A 24,528-nucleotide genomic window follows, 5' to 3' on the forward strand; every position below is an offset into this window, starting at 1 on the left:
TGCCGGTTTTGGCGTGCACTAAGGACTTCACTAAAGAGCTTTGGATTTATATCTCTGTGTCCTGCGTGTGATTCCACATCCGACTACACTCCACTCCTGACAGAATTACACACCATCTGATGGAATCAGCAGGAGCACCCGCACCCACCGAGATCATGGAGGAGCGCCTTCGTGGTCAAGAAGATCGGATTAACCAAATCGGGCACGCCCTGGACCGAGTGATGAACACCCTCCATCGATGGGAGACCAGCGGGGTACCCACACCCCCACCTACCGCACCATCACCATCGGTCAGCCCGCCCGTCCAACTACCGGAACCCAGTGGGATTCGGCTCTCGCTCCCGAGGGCGTACGACGGCACCGCTGCCGGGTGTCAGGGGTTCCTGTTACAAGTGGAACTCTACCTTGCCACCGTACACCCGGCGCCCTCGGGACACGAGAGCGTTTCCGCCCTCATCTCCTGTCTCACCGGCAAGGCGTTGGAGTGGGCCAACGCCGAATGGAGGAGAATAGACGCCGCCACTATCACCTATGCAGAGTTCTCCCGCCGCTTCCGTGCGGTCTTCGACCATCCACCAGAGGGGAAGGCGGCGGGGGAGCGTCTATTCTACCTCCGGCAGGGGATGAGGAGCGCTCAAGAGTTTGCGCTGGAGTTCCGGACTCTAGCGGCAGATGCAGGGTGGAATGAGCGGGCCCTCATAGACCACTTTCGTTGCAGCCTCAGGGAGGACGTCCGCAGAGAGTTGGCGTGCAGGGATACTACACTCTCATTTGACCAGTTGGTGGACATGGCCATTCGGCTGGACACCCTGCTCGCTAACCGCGGACGTCCCAGGTGGGGGTCGCCCATTTCACCCTCCAGCGCCTCCGAGCCGAGCCCGATGGAGCTCGGAGGTGCTGGCGCTAGAGGAGGGAGAAGAAGGAGCCCAAGGGGGGCCGTCCCCTGCACCAACTGTGGCCGTGGAGGGCACACCGCGGTTAGGTGCTGGGGAGGGTCCCCTGGTGGAGGAGACGGCAGACCACACATTGGGGAGTCCTCCCAGGTGAGTAGGCGCCCCACTTACCCAGAGCTTTCTGTCGTACACATAACCATACCTGTTTGTTTTCCACAGGTTGCACCTCGTTCCCAGCATAAGGCGCTAGTAGATTCAGGCGCAGCTGGGAATTTTGTAGATCGTAAATTCTGTGTTGAGTTAGGGATTCCCCTCCTTCCGGTTGATAATCCTTTCCCTGTACATGCCCTAGATAGTCGTCTGTTAGGATCTGGGTTGATTAGGGAGGTCACAGCGCCACTTAGGATGAAGACGCAGGGGGGTCATGAGGAGACGATTCAACTCTATCTGATCGACTCTCCTGCGTATCCGGTGGTACTGGGGCTTCCCTGGTTGATTACCCATGATCCTACGATTTCGTGGCGAGAGAAGGCTCTTAAAGGGTGGTCTGCTCAATGTGAGGGGCTATGTCTGGGTGTTTCCGTAGGGGCGACCTCGGTGGAGAGTCCGAACCAGATGGCCGCACTGCACATTCCACCTGAGTATGAGGATTTGGCACTCGTGTTTAGCAAGACTAGAGCGGAACGGTTGCCGCCTCATAGACAGGGGGATTGTGCGATAGACCTCCAGGCAGGAGCTGCGCACCCAGCGAGCCATGTGTATCCTTTGTCACAGGAGGAGAGGAGGGCAATGGAGACATACATTGCCGAGTCTCTGAGACAGGGATACATACGGCCCTCCACTTCTCCCGCGTCCTCGAGCTTCTTTTTTGTGAAGAAAAAGGATGGAGGTTTGCGTCCGTGTATTGATTACCGCGGTCTCAATCAGGTGACTGTGAAATATAGTTATCCACTCCCGCTGATTGCGACTATGACGGAGTCATTACACGGGGCACGGTTCTTCCCAAAATTGGACCTCAGGAGCGCATATAACTTGGTGCGCATTAGAGAGGGCGATGAGTGGAAGACAGCATTTAGTACTACCTCCGGTCATTACGAGTATCTCGTCATGCCATACGGGTTAATGAATGCTCCATCAGTCTTCCAATCTTTTGTAGATGAGATTTTCCGGGACATGCAGGCGCAGGGAGTAGTGGTGTACATAGACGATATTCTGGTGTACAGTTCTACTCGTGCCGAGCATGTAGCCCTGGTGCGCAGGGTATTGAGGAGATTGTTGGAGCATGACCTGTATGTCAAAGCCGAGAAATGTCTGTTCTTCCAGGAGTCGGTCTCCTTTTTGGGTTATCAGTTGTCTGCGTCAGGGGTGAGGATGGAGGTTGACCGTGTGTCAGCCGTGCGTAATTGGCAAACCCCAACCATGGTTAAAGAGGTGCAGCAGTTCTTGGGTTTTGCGAATTACTACCGGAGGTTTATCCGGGGTTTTGGACAGGTGGCAGCTCCCATAACGTCCCTTCTGAAGGGGGGTCCGGTGCGCTTGCGGTGGTCAGCTGAGGCGGACAGGGCTTTTGGGAGACTGAAGGACCTGTTTACCTCGGCTCCAGTGCCGGATCCCACTTTACCATTCCAAGTGGAGGTGGACGCGTCGGAAGCCGGTATCGGGGCTGTTCTTTCACAACGGTCCGGCACACCACCTAAACTCCGCCCCTGTGCCTTTTATTCTAAGAAGCTCAGTCCGGCGGAGCGGAATTATGACGTAGGGGACAGGGAGCTGTTAGCCGTGGTACAGGCCCTAAAGGTGTGGAGGCATTGGCTTGAGGGGGCTCAACACCCTTTTCTCATTCTGACTGACCACCGTAACCTGGAGTACATTCGGGCAGCTAGGAGACTGAATCCTCGCCAGGCTCGATGGACTATGTTTCTCGCCCGGTTTGTGTTTAAGATCACTTACATCCCTGGGTCCCAGAACGGGAAGGCAGATGCCCTGTCTCTGCGGTATGACACAGAGGAGAGGTGCGTGGAGCCCACTCCCATACTACCTGAGTCTTGTCTGGTTGCACCGGTGGTATGGGAGGTCGATGTGGAGATCGAGCGGGCATTACGCACCGACCCTAGCCCTCCACAGTGTCCGGTGGGTCGGACGTACGTCCCGCTCGAGGTCCGGGATCGGCTTATTTATTGGGCTCACACGTCACCCTCCTCTGGACATCCAGGTATTGGCCGGACAGTGCACTGCCTTAGTACAAAGTACTGGTGGCCAACGTTAGCCAGGGATGTGAGGATTTATGTCTCCTCCTGCTCAGTGTGTGCCCAGTGTAAGGCGCCCAGACACTTGCCCAGGGGTAAATTACAACCCCTGCCCGTTCCACAACGACCCTGGTCTCACCTCTCGGTGGATTTTGTTACCGACCTTCCCCTCCTCACAGGGGAATACCACCATCCTGGTCGTTGTGGATCGGTTCTCGAAGGCCTGTCGTCTCCTTCCCATGCCGGGTCTTCCTACTGCCCTACAGACCGCTGAGGCTCTATTTACTCACGTCTTCCGGCATTACGGGGTACCCGAGGATATAGTGTCTGATCGAGGCCCCCAGTTTACCTCCAGAGTCTGGAGAGTGTTTATGGAACGGTTGGGGGTTTCGGTGAGCCTTACCTCGGGTTACCACCCGGAGAGTAATGGGCAGGTCGAACGTGTCAACCAGGATGTGGGTAGGTTTCTGAGGTCATATTGTCAGGGCCGGCCGGAGGAGTGGGCGAGATATGTGCCCTGGGCCGAGATGGCACAGAACTCTCTACGCCACTCCTCCACTAAACTAACCCCTTTCCAGTGTGTGTTAGGGTACCAGCCGGTTCTGGCACCTTGGCATGAGAGCCAGATCGAGGCCCCTGCTGTGGATGAGTGGGTGCGGCGCTCGGAGGAGACGTGGAACGCTGCACACGTCCATCTGCAGCGAGCCATCCGTCGACAGAAGACGAGCGCCGACCTCCACCGCAGTGAAGGGCCAGTGTACGCACCTGGAGATCGAGTCTGGCTCTCAACCAGAAACCTGCCCCTCCGCCTGCCCTGCCGGAAGCTGGGTCGGCGGTTTGTGGGGCCTTTTAAAGTCCTGAGGAGATTGAACGAGGTGTGTTACAGGTTACAACTGCCCATTGATTACAAAAATATTAACCCCTCGTTCCATGTGTCTCTCCTCAGGCCGGTGGTAGCTGGTCCACTCCAGGACTTTGAGATAGAAGAGACTCCTCTGCCCCCGTTGGACATCGAGGGGGCTCCGGCGTACACTGTTCGGGCCATCTTAGATTCGAGACGCCGGATGGGGGGTCTCCAATATCTCGTGGAGTGGGAGGGGTACGGCCCGGAGGAGCGGTGCTGGGTGCCGAGGAGGGACATCCTGGACCCGTCTCTTCTGACCGAATTCCATCGTGGTCATCCTACGCGCCCTGCTCCGCATCCTCCTGGTCGTCCCCGAGGCCGGGGGCGGCGCACGGCTGGAGCCGCGCGTCAAGGGGGGGGTACTGTCACGGTTTCGGCCGAGGCGGCCCCTTCTCCTTGTTCGGGCAGGCTTCGGCGGTCGTCGTCTCCGGAGTACTAGCTGCCACCGTTCGATGTTTCTTGTTTGATTGGTTTTGTCTGTTTGTCACACCTGTTCGTTGTTTAGTTTCATTAGGCACCCTATTTAGTTCCTTGTGTTAGGTCAGGGGTTGTGTGTAATTGTTCTGCTGTCGTGTGGTTGTTTGTCCTCTGTATTTTGTTCTCTCTCTCATTTTCGGGTTGTAATAGAGAGACCTGCACTTTGTGCATACGTACTTTGACTGTCTAGTGTGCGTTTGTTTTCGCCTGTGGCCTGTTGCCGGTTTTGGCGTGCACTAAGGACTTCACTAAAGAGCTTTGGATTTATATCTCTGTGTCCTGCGTGTGATTCCACATCCCACTACACTCCACTCCTGACAAGGAGGCATCGGCCGAGTAGCACTCAGACCTGCCGCTTTAAAGGCTTTAATCAGCTTATCCTTTACTCTCTGTCATACCAACCAGACACACACACACAGTTAAGTTTGAACACAAAAGTTGGTGCAACAAGGAATTTTCTATGCATTGTTTTCAATGCAATTCATCATTAGTTGGGGAGTTCTATGTATATGTCCTCTGTGTCTTTATTTGTTCCATCAGTCTTCTTTGTGCCCTGACAGACTGTCAGACAGGCAGACAGACTATCAGACAGTCAGACAGACAGACAGACTGTCAGACAGACAGTCAGACAGACAGCTCTCTGGGCCAGCTCTGGGCTTTGACGGACTGACTGGTGTGAATCAGAGAGCAGATGATGAGGTGGTTGTTGTAGGGCCTAGAGGTCAGAACAGCCTCCCCTTCCTCCCCTCTCTTCTCCCCCTTTCCATCCTCGCTTTTAGGAGTCTTTCCCTAATCTGAATGGTAACCATGTGAGACTTGAGATCTCAGCATACCTCTCACGCTGAGGGTGGGGGGCACTGTGCCCTATCTTTCCTCAGACTAACCCTCTTAATCCTCCTGCTTCAATACCCTGAGCCCCTACCAGAGAGGTGCTATCAGATTCCTCCCCATACACGGGTCCACTTGCCCCCTCGGCTCCCCCTGACCCCCTGCTCAAGGACGGGGTTGACCAGCCAAGGCCTCCGTAGGATTAGCATTCATATTACCATGGGAGAGAGAGAGGGGGTCCTCCCAAAATCACGCTGACACGCACAGAGGCAGACTGCCGACAGAGAACAAGGGGTAGTGGTGGGGCATTGTCGGGTGGAAGTGTGGACGATTTAAAAAAGTAAACACAGTTGCAACCCCTTAAATCCATCATTTAGAAATAATTTCCTTGACAAAATTGGTATTCAGATACATACTTTATTGTGGAATACAGAATGCACCACTGAGCAGCAAAACATGGCGGAATATTTGCTTCACTCGCACACATATCATGGGGAGAAGAGAGGGTGAGGTCCAGGCCAGTTCTCTTTAGCTCCCCTTACACTTGCACGGGTAAAATATGTGCACAGAATGGCGTGGATGTAGTTAGCTCAAAGTTGCAATTAGACGGCATTATATAAAGGATATTCAGATAACAAGGGGGCAGCTACGGCATCAATTAGGTCACTGGGCGTCTTTGTTGAAGAAATAATGAGATTTTTTTGATAAAACAAAATGTGCTTCCTTATTACGATGACCTAATGAGTTGTCCAGTATGTGGGAAAGTCTGGGGTCGCGCAGTCCCCCCTGCACCTGCAGCTCTGCTCCACGCTGCTACAGTGCAGTGGAGGTCCCCACATTTGATGTGAATCAGCCACCCAGTGTTTGTATTCAGCGGGAAATGAATGTTTAATTACCAGAAAAGGCTATCAGCATTTTGCCTCACACAATGAATGGCACATAGAGCTCATTGAGGTTATCAACAAGGGGCCCACTGGTCAATTGGGTCATTGATTTGGATTGTTTGACAGACCCGGAGGAGCAAGTAAAGTTCAAAAATCCCAAGTAAAATTGAGAAGTTTGTCACAGAATCTGTTAGAAAGGGCTGTCAGGAGTGATTAAAGTGCATGAAAGGGCCCAGCGATCAAACGGCCAAGTACCCCGCTGCAGATTTAATTTGAATTTGCATCCCTTTGTTCCTGACTCCTCATGAAGCATGATCTGATTACAAGGGTGAACAGTTACAACAGGGAATTGTGTGCTTATTTGTCTAATAAAACTGATCTTATTTTTTTAGAGACATGTTACAGATACCAATCAAAGTTTAAAAAAACTATTAACACTAAAGCAGAGGGCATGGTTAGATACACTTTACATTGGTTTACATGTAGTTTTCTTTTATGTGACATTAACTTTTAGTGAAGTTAGTTGAGTTTGTTACGTAGCGGAGACAGTGCCGCCTCATTAATTGCGAGGCGCCTAGCCCTCTGACCTTGCTGATGTAGGGTGACAGGCCAAACGGGAGGAGGTGATTGGCCAGCAGGTTCAGCGGTTGAACGTGCCACCACTGGTGTCTCCGAAGAGAAAAACATACAGCCCTCCTCTCCGTTGTCAGATCCACTCATTCCATGGTCCTCCAGCGCTCCTCATGCGAAAACAGCTTATCCATGGTCCTTTCCACCGCATTTCTGGGAAAAAAGCAGATTTGTCCTATCCAGGTCCGGCCCTAGGCAATAGAGCACATAAGCCGTAGCTTAGGCCCCCTGGCCACTTTTTAGGAACTCACTCTGGGTCTCAACTTACTGTTGAGAGTAAGAATACAATACACAAGGTGCAATTTCGAAATTTGGTTGTGCATCAGCAGTTTTCTTCTAGTTATGTCAGTCACTGACAGTCACTCAATTAGCCCATGTCAGCACCAGAAATGTTGATTGATAAATGAGTCTAGCCAGCTATCTAAACTTATAGTAATCATTACCGAATTACCGACTGAACACAAAGAGCATGTGCCAAGGCAACATTTTCTCTACGCCCCATGGCAAAATCTGTAGAATTGCAGGAAATTAACTTTAAAACCTAAAAATGTTCTCTTCACCATCAAGAGGGGGGGAAATAAAATGTTTTGCCCGCGAGGTGGTGGGGCCCCCAACCAAATCTTGAATAGGGCCCCCAAACGGCTAGGGCCAGCCCCAGTCCCATCACAACTCAAATCAAATTGTATTTGTCACATGTGCCGAATACAACAGGTGTGTAGACCTTACTGTGAAATGCTTACTTACAAGCCCTTAACCAACAATGCAGTTTTAAGAAAATATTTACTAAATAAAATAAAAAACAAGTAACACAATAAAATGACAATAATTATTTAACATTTATGGTTAAATTACAGCAAATGTATCACATTATTGTATTGGGTACAATCAAGAAAGCCTTTAAATGGTGGATTATACATAAAAAAGAACACTAATGAAATTACCATGCATTTTCTTAAATACATTTTAGTAAATGTACATTTGTTCAATTGTCATTTTTGGAGGGACTGTAGTCTACAGAGTTTTCTTTTACATGGCTGTCATTTGTATTTCTCAAACTCAGTCGTTTCCTCATTTTACCACTTAGGATGGCTAAGAGAGAAATGATATATGTCATATTTGTGTTTTCCTTCAACATATACTGTACAGTGCCTTCAGAAATTATTCACACCCCTTGACCTTTTCCACATTTTGTTGTGTTACAGCCTGAATTTAAAATGGATTACATGTAGATGTTTTGTCACTGGCCTACACACAATACCCCATAATATCAAAGTGGAATTATATTTTTCTTTTTTTTGACATATTTTTTAAACAAATTTGTTTACAAAAACAATTACAAATGAAAATCTGAAATGTCTTGAGTCAATAAGTATTCAACCCCTTTGTTATGGCAAGCCTAAATAAGTTTAGGAGTAAAAATGTGCTTAACAAGTCACATAATAAGTTGCATGGACTCAGTGTGTGTGCAATAATAGTGTTTAACATGATTTTTGAATGACTACCTCATCTCTGTAACCCACACGTACAATTATCTGTAAGGTCCCTCAGTCGAGCAGTGAATTTCAAACACAGATTCAACCACAAAGAACAGGGAGGTTTTCCAATGCCTCGCGAAGAAGGGCAACTATTGGCAGACATAGATATCCCTTTGAGCATGGAGGTTATTCATTACCTTATGGATGGTGTATCAATACACCCAGTCACAACAAAAATACAGGCATTCTTCCTAACTCAGTTGCCGGAGAGGAAGGAAACCCCTCAGAGATTTCACCATGAGGCCAATGGTGACTTTAAAACAGTTATAGAGTTGAATGATTGTGATAGAAGAAAACTGAGGATGGATTAACAACATTGTAGTTACTAACCTAATTGACAGAGTGAAAAGAAGGAAGCCTGTACAGAATACAAATATTGCAAAACATGCATCCAGTTTGCAACAAGAAACTAAAGTAATCCTGCAAAAAATGTGGCAAAGCAATTAACGTTTTGTCCTGAATATAAAGTGTTAAGTTTGGGGCCAATAAAATGCAACACATTACTGAGTACCACTCTCCATACTTTCAAGCATAGTGGAGGCTGCATCATGTTATCGGTATACTTGTAATCATTAAGGACTGGGGAGGTTTTCTGGATAAAAAAATTAATGGAATGGAGCTAAGCACAGGCAAAATCCTACAGGAAAACCTGCTGCTTTCCACCAGACATTGGGAGATTAAATCCCCTTTCAGCAGGACAATAACCTAAAACACAAGGCCAAATCTACAATTGGAGTTGCTTAGCAAGAAGACAGTGAATGTTCCTGAGTGGCTGAGTTACAGTGTTGATTTAAATCTACTTGAAAGTCTATGGCAAGACCTGAAAATGGTAGTCTAGTAATGATCAACAACCAATTTGTCAGAGCTTGAAGAATTTTGAAAATAATAATGGTCAACTGTTGCACAATCCAGGTGTGGAAAGTTCTTAGAGACTTACCCAGAAATACTCACAGCTGTAATCACTGCCAAAGGTGCTTCTACAAAGTATTGACTCAGGGGTGTGAATACTTATTTAAATTAGATATTTCTGTATTCGTTTTCAGTTAATTTGCAAACATTTCTAAAAACATGTTTTTATTTGTCATTATGAGGCATTGTGTGTAGATGGGTGAGAAAAAAATCAATTGCCACAATTTTGAATTCAGGGTGTAACACAACAAAATGTGGAATAAGTAAATGGGTATGAATACTTTCTGAAGGTACTGTGTGTGTGTATTTATATACAGTACCAGTCAAAAGTTTGGACACACCTACTCATTCAAGGGTTTTTATTTATTTTTACTATTTTGTACATTGTAGAATAGTAGTGAAGACATCAAAACTATGAAATAACACATATGGAATCATTTAGTAACCAAAAAAGTGTTAAACAAATCAAAATATATTTTATATTTGAGATTCTTCAAATAGCCACCCTTTGCCTTGATGACAGCTTTGCACACTCTTGGCATTCACTCAACCAGCTTCACCTGGAATGCTTTTCCAACAGTCTTGAAGGAGTTCCCACATATGCTGAGCACTTGTTGGCTGCTTTTCCTTCACTCTGCCGTCTGACTCGTCCCAAACCATCTCAATTGGGTTGAGGTCGTGGGATTGTGGAGGCCAGGTCATCTGATGCAGCACTCCATCACTCTCCTTCTTGGTAAAATAGCCCTTACACAGCCTGGAGGTGTGTTGGGTCATTGTCCTGTTGAAAAACATATGATAGTCCCACTAAGCCCAAACCAGATGGGATGGCGTATCGCTGCAGAATGCTGTGGTAGCCATGCTGGTTAAGTGTGCCTTGAATTCTAAATAAATCACAGACAGTGTCACCAGCAAAGCACACCCACACCATAACACCTCCTCCTCCATGGTTTATGGTGGGAACTATACATGCGGATATCATCCGTTCACCCACACAGCGTCTCACAAAGACACGGTGGTTGGAACCAAAAATCTCATATTTGGACTCCAGACCAAAGGACAAATTTCCACCAGTCTAATGTCCATTGCTCGTGTTTCTTGGCCCAAGCAGGTCTCTTCTTCTTATTGATGTCCTTTAATAGTGGTTTCTTTGCAGCAATTCGACCATGAAAGCCTGATTCACACAGTCCCCTCTGAACAGTTGATGTTGAGATGTGTCTGTGACTTGAACTCTGTGAAGCATTTATTTGGGCTGCAATTTCTGAGGCTGGTAACTCTAATGAACTTATCCTCTGCAGCAGAGGTAACTCTGGGTCTTCCTTTCCTGTGGCGGTCCTCATGAGAGCCAGTTTCATCATAGCGCTTGATGGTTTTTGCGACTGCACTTGAAGAAATGTTCAAAGTTCTTGAAATGTTCCGTATTGACTGACCCTCATGTCTTAAAGTAACGATGGACTGTCGTTTCCCTTTGCTTTTTTGAGCTGTTCTTGCCATAATATGGACTTGGTATTTTACCAAATAGGGCTATCTTCTGTATACCCCGCCTACCTTGTCACAACATAACTGATTGGCTCAAACGCATTAAGAAGGAAAGAAATCCCACAAAATAACTTTTAAGAAGGAACACCTGTTAATTGAAATGCATTCCAGGTGACTACCTCATGAAGCTGGTTGAGAGAACGCCAAGCGTGTGCAAAGCTGTCATCAAGGCAAAGGGTGGCTATTTGAAGAATCTTAAATGTAAAATATATTTAGATTTGTTTAACAATTTTTTGGTTACCTCATGATTCCATATGTGTTATTTCATAGTTTTGATGTCTTCACTATTATTCTACAATGTAAAATATAGTAAAAATAAAGAAAACCCTTGAATGAGTAGGTGTGTCCAAACTTTTGACTGGTAGTGTATATATATATATATATATATATATATATATATATATATATATAATAACCTTACTATCTTGTATTCTAATAATAAATATATATATATATATATATATATATATATATATATATATATATATATATATATATATATATATATTTCTGTAGTATTAGAGGTGAAGTTTATTTGGTGTTCTTTATGTATAAAAATGTATTGTTTAAAGGAATCATTATTATTCCATTTGTTGAGTTGGCGGTATTTTTGTTTGATCGTGAACTCGTAAATTGCTTATCTTGTACTTTTCTGCATGTTGCTTGTTCATAAACAATTAATGTGTATAGAAGATTGTCAAGGTTTTATGTAGTCAAATTGACAAAGCGTGACGTCAAGATTGAGAAAGTTGAAATGATATGATTTGATAAATTAAAATGGTTCGTTGAGGGGGAAAGAGCCTTCTGTTGTGAAGTACACTCTGAACTCTAAAATAATGACCCTTCCTTCTTCATAAGCGTCTGCTTAGTCAATCATAACACATCAGAAATGAGTTTACTATTCCATCGCAAGACAATTGACCTTGTGTGTGCCCTTCTTCACCATAGAGCTGTCACAAGGCTTCATCCAAATTGAGGCAATTAGCGGCGATGTGTCTCTCCATTAAGCTGAGTCTCCACTGTGCGCTAATGACGGCGCCGGGACATGGCCTAATCAGTCTCGGATTCCCCCAGAGTTCACAACCATCTCTGACTGGCTGAGAGAGGGGCCAAGCATACCGCTCTCACAGCATCCAGCCCATTCAGGCCAGGGCAGCAAGTAGTTCAGTGCTGTAAGCTTGTGTAAGAGCCCCTAATGGACTTTTGGCATTTTAAGTTGTATTTAGTTTAGCTACTGAGCCAGTAGCCTCCATGAGTTTTCAAGTCTTGTCATTCACAGTTTAATGTAAATTGTTTGGGAACAGTGTTTTCCCACAATTTTTCTGAGAGCATCCTGTTGACAAAGTGTAGAGAATGGATGAACCAAGAATGAACCAACCAAGGAAATATGTCATTAAACCCCAGCTGAAAAACACTGCTTTGACAGTAGGCCTCACACTCTTGTGATCTGGTGTGGTGGTGTACTTTTGAACCAGGCACACACCCTCTTGCTTTATACATGTAATCTTTGGGGATTTGTCTGTCTGGGCCACAAGGGCGGAACAAGGTCGGGGCAAGGTAAGGTTCCCCTCTGCCTGCTGGGTAGGACCGCCACTGTCTCCTGTATGTCTGAAGGAGTAGGGGTTAACAACAACCATAATACAACTCCATATATGACTCCACCCTTTAGAGATAGACACTGGTACACCTGGCTGGGACAATAAGGGACTGGCCTCAGTGAATCAAGTCAAGTCCCTCTTATTAGAACTTGATTGTTAGTTGCCATAGTCTAAATCTGTGTAGTAGTGAAACAGAAAATCATTATGATACATGTTGATTAGCATGGCTTTATGATTAGACTATCGTCCTTAAATATCACAATGTAATGATATTTTGGTGTATTTTGTGACAGGTATTGCGCATTACTCACTTGCTGTAAATATTGTAGTATTGCATATTCAGTGTTGTGACATAAAGCAGCGCAAGATCAACCTCAAAGGAATGATCAGCTGTAATGTTTTCAGACACTTTTTTGTCTTTAATTGCATTGATTAATTTATAGTTTATGTTTTCACTAAATCTTAAGCAGCCTGCTTTAATTGAATTATCCGATTGCTAAGAATTCAAACTCAGAGCCAAAAAAGCATTTAGCAAAATGTACACTGTTTAAATCCTGACCTATCGCTGACCCACATATTTTGGGCAAGGACCCGGCCTTCAGATAGATATAATTACTGTGAATCTGAGCTGGATAATAATACTACTGATTAGCCTACTTGACACAACTCACATAGATAAGCCCATCCGTATCATTCAAATTAAAACCTTTGATATTGATAAAGAAAATGATGCCTTCTTGCGGATTTAAAGTTCCTCTTGTGGAACGCTTTCAGCTGTGCGTCTTTGTAAGAAGCGATAAGAGCTCAACCTGTATGCAGAGTAATACGGGGGCTGAGGGGTGGTGGGGTAGGGGGTGGGCATGGGGCATCTGGGTCGGGGGCTGAGGGGGTGGGGTACGGGTGGGCATGGGGCATCTGGGTCGGGGGCTGAGGGCGGTGGGGTAGGGGTGGGCATGGGGCATCTGGGTCGGGGGCTGAGGGCGGTGGGGTAGGGGTGGGCATGGGGCATCTGGGTCGGGGGCTGTGGGGTAGGAGTGGGCATGGGGCATCTGGGTTGGAGGCTGAGGGAGGTGGGGTAGGGGTGGGCTTGGGGTGTCTGGGTCGGGGGCTGAGGGCGGTGGGGTAGGGGTGGGCATGGGGCGTCTGGGTCGGGGGCTGAGGGCGTTGGGTTAGGGGTGGGCATGGGGCGTCTGGGTCTGAGTCTTGGGCTGAGGGCGATGGGGTAGGGGTGGGCATGGGACGTCTGGGTCGGGGGCTGAGGGCGGTGGGGTAGGGGTGGGCATGGGGCATCTGGGTCGAGGGCTGAGGGCGGTGGGGGTAGGGGTGGGCATGGGGCGTCTGGATGGGGGGCCAGGGCGGTGGGGTAGGGGTGGGCATGGGGCTCTGGGTCGGGGGGCTTAGGGGTGGGCATGGGGCGTCTGGGTCGGGGGCTTAGGGGTGGGGTAGGGGTGGGCATGGGGGTTCTGGGTCGGGGGCTTAGGGGTGGGCATGGGGCATCTGGGTCGGGGCTGAGGGGGGTGTGGTAGGGATGGGCATGGGGCATCTGGGTCGGGGGGCTGAGGCGGTGGTGTAGGGGTGGGCATGGGGGCGTCTGGGTCTTGGGGCTGAGGGCGATGGGGTAGGGGTGGGCATGGGACGTCTGTGTCGGGGGCTGAGGGAGGTGGGGTAGGGGGTGGGCATGGGGCGTCTGGGTCAGGTGCTGAGGGCGGTGGGGGTAGGGGTGGGCATGGGGCATCTGGGTCGAGGGCTGAGGGTGGTGGGGTAGGGGTGGGCATGGGGCGTCTGGGTCGGGGGCTTAGGGCGGTGGGGTAGGGGTGGGCTTGGGGCTTCTGGGTCGGGGGCTAGGGGTGGGCATGGGGCGTCTGGGTGGGGGCTTAGGGCGGTGGGGTAGGGGGTGGGCATGGGGCTTCTGGGTCGGGGGCTTAGGGGTGGGCATGGGGGCATCTGGGTGGGGCTGAGGGCAGTGGGGTAGGGGTGGACATGGGGCATCTGGGTGGGGGCTGAGGGCGGTGGTGTAGGGGTGGGCATGGGGCGTCTGGGTCGGGGGCTGAGGGCGGTGGGGTAGGGGGTGGGCATGGGGGCGTCTGGGTCGGGGGCTGAGGGCGGTGGGGTAGGGGTGGTCATGGGGCATCTGGGTCGGGGGCTGAGGGCGTGGGTTAGGGGTGGGCATGGGGCTTCTGGGTTGGGGGCTGAGGGCGGTGGGGTAGGGGGTGGGCATGGGGCATCTGGGTGGGGGCTGAGGGCGGTGGGGTAGGGGGTGGTCATGGGGGCATCTGGGTCAGGGGCTGAGGACAGTGGGGCAGGGGTGGGCATGGGGCGTCTTGGTCGGGGGCTGAGGGCGGTGGGGTAGGGGTGGGCATGGGGCGTCTGGATCGGGGGCTGAGGGAGGTGGGGTAGGGGTGGGCATGGGGCGTCTGGGTCTTGGGCTGAGGGCGATGGGGTAGGGGTGGACATGGGGCGTCTGGGTCGGGTGCTGAGGGCGGTGGGGTAGAGGTGGGCATGGGGTGTCTGGGTTGGGGGCTGAGGGCAGTGGGGTAGGGATAGGCATGGGGCGTCTGGGTCGGGGGCTGAGGGCGGTGGGGTAGAGGTGGGCATGGGGCTTCTGGGTCGGGGGCTGTGGTGTAGGGGTGGGCATGGGGCATCTGGGTCGGGACTGAGGGCGGTGGGGTAGGGATGGGCATGGGGCATCTGGGTCGGGGGCTGAGGGCGGTGGTGTAGGGGTGGGCATGGGGCGTCTGGGTCTTGGGCTGAGGGCGATGAGGTAGGGGTGGGCATGGGACGTCTGGGTCGGGGGCTGAGGGCGGTGGGGTAGGGGTGGTCATGGGGCATCTGGGTCAGGGGCTGAGGACAGTGGGGCAGGGGTGGGCATGGGGGTGTCTGGGTCGGGGGCTGAGGCGGTGGGGTAGGGGTGGGCATGGGGCGTCTGGGTCGGGGGCTGAGGGCGGTGGGTTAGGGGTGGGCATGGGGCTTCTGGGTTGGGGGCTGAGGGCGGTGGGGTAGGGGTGGGCATGGGGCATCTGGGTCGGGGCTGAGGGCGGTGGGGTAGGGGTGGGCATGGGGCATCTGGGTCAGGGGCTGAGGACAGTGGGGCAGGGGTGGGCATGGGGTGTCTGGGTCGGGGGCTGAGGGCGGTGGGGTAGGGGTGGGCATGGGGCGGGTGTATTACATCCTACATTGGTGAGGGATAAGAGTCTTTCAGTTCAACCAGAATCAAATCCTCTGCAAGTTCAGAGTGAACTTTTTTTTTTTCTCTAAGTGGGTTTAAGGTTTAGGCCCTGTGTGGGAAAGCACTGACACGCTTTCCAGAGAAAGTGGTAAATTTTTTCATCTGGTGTTTCCAATTGACCCCTTTTCTTTGTTGTCAGGTATGTCAGCAGCAAAAATCAGATTGCAAATGCATGTGACATTTACACTCTAAAGACATTGTATAAAATCTTCAGAGGTGTTGCTAGGTATGGAGAGAATAGTTTCTGTAGCTGTTTTTACTAAATAGATCATATAGGTAAAATATGTTTTCAATGCCTTTGAAAACACATATTCCATATGTTTTATGACAATCAAGACCTTTCATGGCAAGCTAGTTCTTTGTTCTACCAAAGTAATAAAACACTGTCACACTCTCAAATAGGTATGGAACATTTTCTAAATACATTGACACTACAGTTGACCCCTTACTCTTCCCGATCAATATAATTACCAGCCATTGTTTAGAAGACCCCTTTTGATTTGCACATTGTATAAGGTCATTACGTTACATAAGTTGCGGCGTTCCACTGTGTTGACAGAAGTCTCAGCATCCTTACTGTGCTGTAAGGCTGAAATAAAACCTTTATTCAGCACAGGACTTTACTCTTTGTTTCATGCCATCCTCTAGGCCCAGTGACTGTTGTGAATTATTGAAACGTGTTCTTTAAGACTGCAAACAGTTCAGAGTCTAATAGGTTTGACCCGTCAGTAACCTCTGGCAGTAAAAAATAAAGAATGAAAAAAAAGCTTCTGTATTCATCTTGTGCACGAACTGCACTGTGCGGCAGATGAGTCAGCGTTGTGCTTCGGTGAAAAAGGGGGTAATAGGGGAAGGGGCGGGGGCTCCCCTCAATAGAGCCATTAATGAGAATACAGAGCGAGAGAGGGAAAGAGTTCAAGAGACCAGTAGAATGCATGAGAGAGCGACTGAAGGAGATAGGAGACAGAGGGAGAAAGTGAGAAAGGAAGAACAGGAGAAAGTCTGGGACAAACCAATGAGGTAGAAAAGGTGAATAAGAAGAAGGAGGTCACAAGTTAAATCACATTTTTTACATAATTTCAAGTGGCACTAAGGTATAACTATGCTCAAAACAGGGGCAGGGTGTGATGACCACTGTCTGTTTTGGGTTGAAGCTTAATAAACCCTGCTCAATTTATATTCCGTCAGCAACATGAGCCTGAAGTAAGGGTGTGGCAGTCAACCCACTACAAAAAAAGTAATAAAATAATACCTGTTGCTAGTGTAACATTTGGGCGAGGCTGCAACAGACAAATACTAATGATTAGGAAAAAATTGTGTTTTCACTTGTCTTTACGAAGTAAGTTGATGGTCAGAGTTTACTCTTCATTTTAAACCACTAGAGGCCACCACACACAAAACCCTGGCACCCCTACTGAGAGTTAAACTGCATTTACTAGACTAGTCAAGAAACCAACCGGATAAATATTGGACATGCATCTACAAGGTGGCAAACTACTTTTGTTGTGGTTTAGAAAGTTGTTGTTCCCCAAATAGCCACACTCATACCAGATCTGGGCAGAAAAGACGTCTAACTATTCATCAATTTTAATTAACCATGAGGTAATGGATAGAGTATGACACCAGTTTAATTACAGCTGCTGTTGTGGAGTGTGCATCAAATAATACTCTCCTCATTGTTGCACCCTGGGCATGGCTGGGTCCTGGATTCTCACGTGAGTCTACTTGAACTCTGCAGCAAAAAATATTTCTGCAAGAGAGAAAATTCATTCCAACCGAGGTGAAATGTAACTTTTAGGCCCCATTTCTGTCTGTCCTCACTCTGTTGATGGCTGAGGGTTAAAAGGGCTCCTGAAGGTAGACATGGAGCTCCAGACATCTGTCAGAGACATCATGGCCTGACCGAGGCCTCACGACTTTCCTTAAATTCTGTGTGGTGTGGTCCAGCACTAGGGTTTATATTTCAGCCACCTCTGACAAATGTCAACTCCTGACCCTCTCCTTCAGTCTCAAGGCTTCTTCTTCTTCTTCTCTCTCTCTCTCTCTCTCTCTCTCTCTCTCTCTCTCTCTCTCTCTCTCTCTCTCTCTCTCTCTCGCGCTCTCTCTCTCTCTCTCTCTCTCTCGCGCTCTCTCTCGCTCTCTCTCGCTCTCTCTCTCTTTCTCTCACACCCTCTCTATGGTAAAAAGTGAAACTTCCTGTCGATTAGCAGGCTCTGTTCCAAGCCAAACAAGGTCTGGGAACTTTTCACCCCAAAGCCGAAAAATAGTAAATTACGCTTCTATGGAAAAAGAGCACTAGGCAGGAGAAGGAATGGTTTGGCTTCCGTACCATACCAAGCTCCATTTGTTGCTTAGTATCTAACATGTAAGTGTTTGCTACTAAGCAACAAATGGTTAGAGTTGGGTATCTGTAAGGGTAAAGAAGCTTCTGGTGAAAATAGAGAAAGATTTGATAGATTACTTGATTAGATTTACCATTAGAAATTGTGAGCACATTATCATATGTGTATTTGTATTTGTATTTATTATGGATGCCAAGGCAGCAGCTACTCTTCCTGGGGTCCAGCAAAATTAAGGCAGTTATACAATTTTTAAAACATTACAATACATTCACAACAGATTTCAGAACACATTAAGTGTGTGCCCTCAGGCCCCTACTCTACTACCACATATCTACAACACAAAATCCATGTGTACGTGTGTGTGTATAGTGCGTATGTTATCGTGCGTTTGTATGCATGTTGGGTATACATATCATTCCACTCAATCTAACATGGACATACAGCTCAACAAAGTTTTTGTCTTCTCCAGTACCCATCCATGTGTTTCAGTAGAGGAGAAGGACAACATATCTTGCCTGTGTTGGCAGATCCCAGTTGACCTCAAAGAGAGGCTGATGTGGTTAAGAGCCATTGTAAAGGGCTTCACTCACTCTGTATCCAATAATGTATGTTTATAGCCCTGAGATTTCTAGAGCAAAGGCAAGGTTAAAGCAGCCCACTCAAGCCGGCTGTAGGCCTACTTCCAAAGAAAGCGAGATGAACTCTTAGAGCAAATGACAAGCATCAAGGGGGAGGCACAATGCAGTGACTGCTACGTTTAAGAAGAGGAGGGAAACCAGTGTAGGGGGAGCAGTTTACCTAATGGACTGGAAGCATGCTTAGTGAATGTGTAGTGTTTGTAGAAATCTTTGATATGTAATTTATAGTCCTTCAATCTTGACCTTTACCTACTGTATGTATTTCCTTTGTTAGTGTGATTTGTTTTGCCATGTGTTCCACCTACCACTGCCTTTGTTAGCCATTAGCTTAGTTCATAATCATTTATCCGTTCATAGCACACCTAATTAGGCCTTCATCAATGTGTGATGTAGTCTTTCCACAGTACGTGTGACTAAGGTCAATGTGTGACAGGTGCATTTGTTACTTTTATTAACATATTATTTCCCTTTGTTTCCATGTTAATTATAGTATTAATATGTCCCTATGTAAAACCCATTACCTGTGAAAAGCTCACCTGAGGCAGAGATTAAGAGGTCATTGGTGGTTCAGCACAAAACAGACACACACATAGGAGGGCAATTCCACGGTAACAGAGTGACAAACTCAGATTTTTCACTTTAAAATGTATGTCAAACAAAGAACAATGACTGCAAAGTTAAACAAACCATACAACTCTATGCACAATGACTACTTTTAACAATTTACACTGAAAATGTTACAAAAACACATTTACTTGAACAGTGCAGATGCAAAGTTTGGTAACTGAATGACAGTTTGTGCTGTTTGTGTCGTCATTCTGTTACCAAACTTTGCATCTGCACTGTTCTTCAAGTAAATGTGTTTTTGTTAAATTCTCTGTGAAAATTATTAAAAGTAGTCCTTGTGCATATAGGTGTATGGTTTGTTTAACTTTGCAATCATTGGTTTTTGTCTGACATACATTTTAAAGTGTAAAATCTCTTCCCAAAAAACAATAATCCATTAAGCCCTATCTCCCACTCTCCTCCCAGTCAGGAGATGCCAGAAGGTGGGAGATACTATTGGTTGTCCCGCTTCCACAATTATTTACTCATACTCCTCCACAGTGATTGTCATCATCTACACCAATCTCTCTGCAGAATGGGCCAGTTCAACAGTGCAACCGACTCCACTCAGCCATTCAACAGGTCAGAAACCTCAATTTAGAAACTTCATAAATAACGAAACCAGAACTATCATGACAGCACTGATCATCATCACTAATCTGACCTCAGAAATCAAGGCAGTACTGACCACTCCAGCCCAGTATGTGTCCCCAGGACTGTACCATGTAGAAAACCCAAATGAGTACCACTTCATCCTGGATGAGCCGGAGAAATGCCTGGAGCAGAACCCCTTTCTGGTTCTGATAATGCCAGTGGCACCCTACAACAGGGTGGCGCTTGACATTGCCTGCAGTACTTGGGGTAGTGCTAGACAGGTACTGGGAAAAGAGGTGGGTCTGTTCTTCCTGCTGAGAATGCACAATGGAGAGGGAACGGGGCAGCTTCAGGAGAAAGTGCAGCAAGAGAGCAAAGAGCACTAGGATCTGCTGCAGAGCGATATCAAGAACTGCTACAAAAACCTGACCATCAAGGCCATGGTGATGCTGGAGTGGCTGAGCTCTTGCTGCCCCAACACCTCCTGTGCCATGAAGATCGACGCCGTGGTGTTCCTCAAGGTGCACAACCTGATCAACATGCTGCTTAACACTTCAAAGCTGAACTACATGACTGGACAGGTGATCTATTCAAACCCTGTTATAAATAATACATTCCCAAGGAGGATTTTCTTGAGACTGTGTATCAGAGGAGGCTGGTGGGAGGAGCTAAAGGAGGACAGGTTCATTGTAATGGCTGGAATGGAATAAATGGAACAATCAAACAAAGGGAAGGGAAAGGGGGATACCTCGTCAGTTGTACAACTGAATGCACTCAACTGAAATGTGTCTTCCGCATTTAACCCAACCCCTCTGAATCAGAGAGGTGCGGGGGGCTGCCTTAATCGACGTCCACGTCATCGGCCCCCGGGGAGCAGTTGTTGTTGGAGGTTAACTGCCTTGCTCAGGGTCAGAACAACAGATTTTTACCTTGTCGGCTCGGGGATTCGATCCAGCAACCTTTCGGTTACTGGCCCTATGTTTGATACCGTTTCTTTACAATGAGCCTGTCCTCCTTTAACTCCCCCCACCAGCCTCCTCTGCCTTATTCCCAACTAATACTGTGGGCCACAGCTATATCTTCTCCATGGACCTCCCCAGGAAGCTTGTGGAGGTGTCCAGGCATGTTCAAGCCCTCTTCTTAGAGGATGTCTATATGGGACAGTGTATGAAACACCTGGGCATCCCACCTACTGACCCCTCCACTGGCCCCAGTGTTGCCTTCTTTCAGGAGGTTACAGGCACCCAGAACCACTGTTTCTATAGCATCCTGGATGAGCAGTTACTGGACATACAGAGGAATGAAACCACCTCATCCAGGTTTTCCCCGCCACTTAAAATCGCTGCAGCTATGCCAGGCTGAGCGGTCGCTGGTCAGAGTGTGTATGCTGGCCCATGTGCTCCTAATTGAGAGCTTGTTAATTGCGTATTATTTTGAGAAATGTGATGCGCTCCCTGATTCCAAACTCCTTTGTTTGAAGTGCGGCCGCCCATGGGAAGGTGCAGGTGACCCGGAAGCTGACGTTTGTGTTGAGAGGTAGCATTTATTTTGTATGCCTTGGTTATGCTACGAGAAGTATTATTTTGATTGTATGACCTGAGTTAAAGTTCATGTTGAATCTAATTTTAGTTTTTTCAAATTGTTGCTTGGAGCTAGAATTGGGATAATGTATACTGTGCTAATACAGATACAAAAATACAGAGAACAAGCTACAATACAGTAAACTTAGCAAACGAGGCATTTGTGGTAAGTGTATAGAGGCTGCCATCTTTATGCACGTCTGCCATTAAAAAACATGACATTCAATTGACCCCAACCTTGAAATGCACGCACTCACATACAATCATTGTTGTAGTCAGTGTTCATAAGGGTCTGACTGAGCTCATTATTAGATCAGGAGATCTCTGTGGATGGATCACCGCTGGCTCATTAAGTTCTCCAAACACATTTTTTACAAAATAAACTCCTCCTGTTGCCAACCCTACTGTTACCAACCCTGCTGTTGCCAGTCCTACATTTATTTTCACCACTTCACACATCTATACATTTCGTACAAGCTCAGTTGTTTCCATGTTTCCTCTTCTGACTTTTTCAAAAGGAAGCGATGAGAGGACGGGAGAAGAGGTCGCAAGGAGTCAACGAAATCTAATTGAGAAGAGGCCCATGGAAACTGGAAATATAATGGCCGCCTTCCTGCTGGGCTGATCACTTCTTTTGCTTTTTGTTTTAATTAACATATGGTTTCATGGTTACTAAAGTAAGAAGTCATTTCATACAACTTAAATAATTAAGAGAATCTGAATGGAGAATGTTCTGAGACCTTAAAACTAAATGTTTGAAACTGGTATCACGTTTACCTGACATTTATTATTAATGAAGAACATTTAATCACATACAGTAAAAAGATCACTGCGTCATACAGATCCCCAATGTGTGGAAGCTGCACAAAGGCTATGCCCTGGCCCCAACAATAGCTCAAATCCAGGATAGGGAATACCAATCTAGTCTATGCTGTGTTAGTGAGAATTTAGCATGTGGACTGTTAACGGTGGGAGTGATTGCGGTCAGTGGAGAGACCTACGCCCAGAGTTGCTGCGACTTGTCACAGCCAGACCTTTCCCTATTCAGCTCAGTGATTTACACACTCTCCCACACTGTCTGCCTCCCAGGCAGGTTGTGTGTGGGGGGGAGGGGGGCAGAAAGCAGGTCTGGGTGTCAATGTTTAACAAGACAAACACACAGGCCCCACAGTCGCAAATCAACCCACAGACGCTTCTGTGGTAAAGGGAGGCTTTTGCGGAGCGTTGTCAGAGACAGTGGGAAGAGCACTGGCTTATTGAAGCTATCATGTCAGGAGGTTTGGAAAAACATTTCCACATATGTTTTTACTTCCTTCTACATTAATTAATAACTCCATGGCTTGTATGCATATTGTAGGGGTTGCAGTGAGGGCTGCAGCATTGATGAGGGTGGGCTGTATCTAGTGGAAAGGATAGCAGTGTGTGTGTGTCCCTCACCCCAGAATCTCTTTCACTCTCTCTTTCTCTCTTTCTTTCTTTCTCTCTTTCTCTTTCTCTCTTTCTCTTTCTTTCTCTCTTTCACGCTCTCTTTCTCTCTTGCTTGCTCTCTCTCGCTCTCTCTTCCCCGTTGTTTATCCTTGCTCCTGTTAGGGTTTTTCTTTGTGTTCTTTTCTCTTTTGAAAGTGATCACTGAGGATTGGGACACATTGGAGGCTTTGCTCCCTGTGTTAAGAATAATGAACACTGGTTCAGACCATAAACTTATTTTGGAGATTCGTTTGAGAACCTCAAACACACACTGAGTTCCAAAGTTTAATTTCTAAGACCTGTGCTATGTACTCTATTAATACATTTGTGCTGCAGTATTCCGTTTTAATTACTTGTTTTAATAATGCTGTCAGATTACTTATTCTACTATAAATAGTTACATTGCCATAATAAAAGTTATAAAACATATGTGAGGAAGATCATCATTACAGGTGTTCTCTCAACAGAAGGATAACACAAAAATCCTTAATAATATTTTGGTGTACTTTTTGTTCAATGTGAAAGCCCTGTTATAATGAGTCATCACTGGTCACATACCCACACTACCTAAGTTCATAGACTCTCATGATGTGGTCTGTTTGATGACAGATTTGCTTTCATACTCATACCCCCCTCTACCTCCTTCTGTCTAGCCCTTTCCTTCTAACCGTTCTTCTATGGTATTCCCCCTTTCCCCACTTTTAATTCCACCCCATGACCCAGGTATATAGGGCATGGCCCCAGCCATGTAGTGGAGTCTTCTCCTTGAACATTAGGTCCCAAACACCCCAGAAGCTGCCCCATTAGACTTCTTGCACCATCCCCTGATGCTAAGGACCCAAGCAGTGCCTTAAGCAGTCCCTGGGACAAGTTTCTACGGTTACGTGGCCCCAGAACCCAGCCACTCTATATTAACGCAGGAGATTACTGGTGCGGAATAGTCGAAGGGAGATTCTAATTGACAGGCAGGACTTTCTCTTTCTCTCTCTGTAGTCTGCTCTGCTCATGGGGCCTTTCTTATTAGGACACACTGCGTGGGACTTGACCTATCACACACTTAATGTTTGGGGGCCGCCTCCTCGACTACATGGACCCAGGTTCACTGCCTAGTTTTCATCCACAGATCAAGCCCCCTGAGTGAACTATGTCAGGTATTACAAGTACTTAAAGGGAGGGAAGGTGTGTTGTTGAACTGCGCTGAACTCAAGGTGGACTCTTTTTTATGGTGATCAAACTATAGCCTTTCATGTTTGTGAGCCTGGTGTGTGGCACAGTGAGCTTTCATGTTGGAATTTGCGGGGCCGGTGTTTGTTTCGTCAACTACAATGCAGTTGTTGAGCACCTTTCAGCACCAGGTAATCGTTTGGCATGAACTGAGGTACTCCGTCATTGCATAATACCCAGCAGAGTGACAGGAAATGGACGTATGTTTGTGTTTTACACAGAGGAGAGGAGAGATGGAGACACGGAGACACGACAGAAGACATGACACAGCAGCAGTCTGGTCCCTGAGGAGAGGGAGGACGAAGAGTTGGGGTGTGGGTGGGGGGGGTCAAATCCATCATCAGTGGGTTTCCATTCTGTAATCCGGGGGAGTGGAAGGATCTGTTGAGTGACTAGTAAGGCTCAGGCTTA

The 24,528-nt window shown here is 47.5% G+C and overlaps 1 pseudogene; it reads left to right on the forward strand.

Moving 5' to 3' along the window:
• Positions 1 to 19,884: 19,884 nt before the first annotated feature.
• On the forward strand, positions 19,885 to 21,208 carry LOC121553254 (annotated as a pseudogene).
• The last annotated feature ends 3,320 nt before the right edge of the window (positions 21,209 to 24,528 follow it).

This window comes from Coregonus clupeaformis, chromosome 37, assembly GCF_020615455.1.
Source record: "Coregonus clupeaformis isolate EN_2021a chromosome 37, ASM2061545v1, whole genome shotgun sequence".
Lineage (NCBI taxonomy): Eukaryota > Metazoa > Chordata > Actinopteri > Salmoniformes > Salmonidae > Coregonus > Coregonus clupeaformis.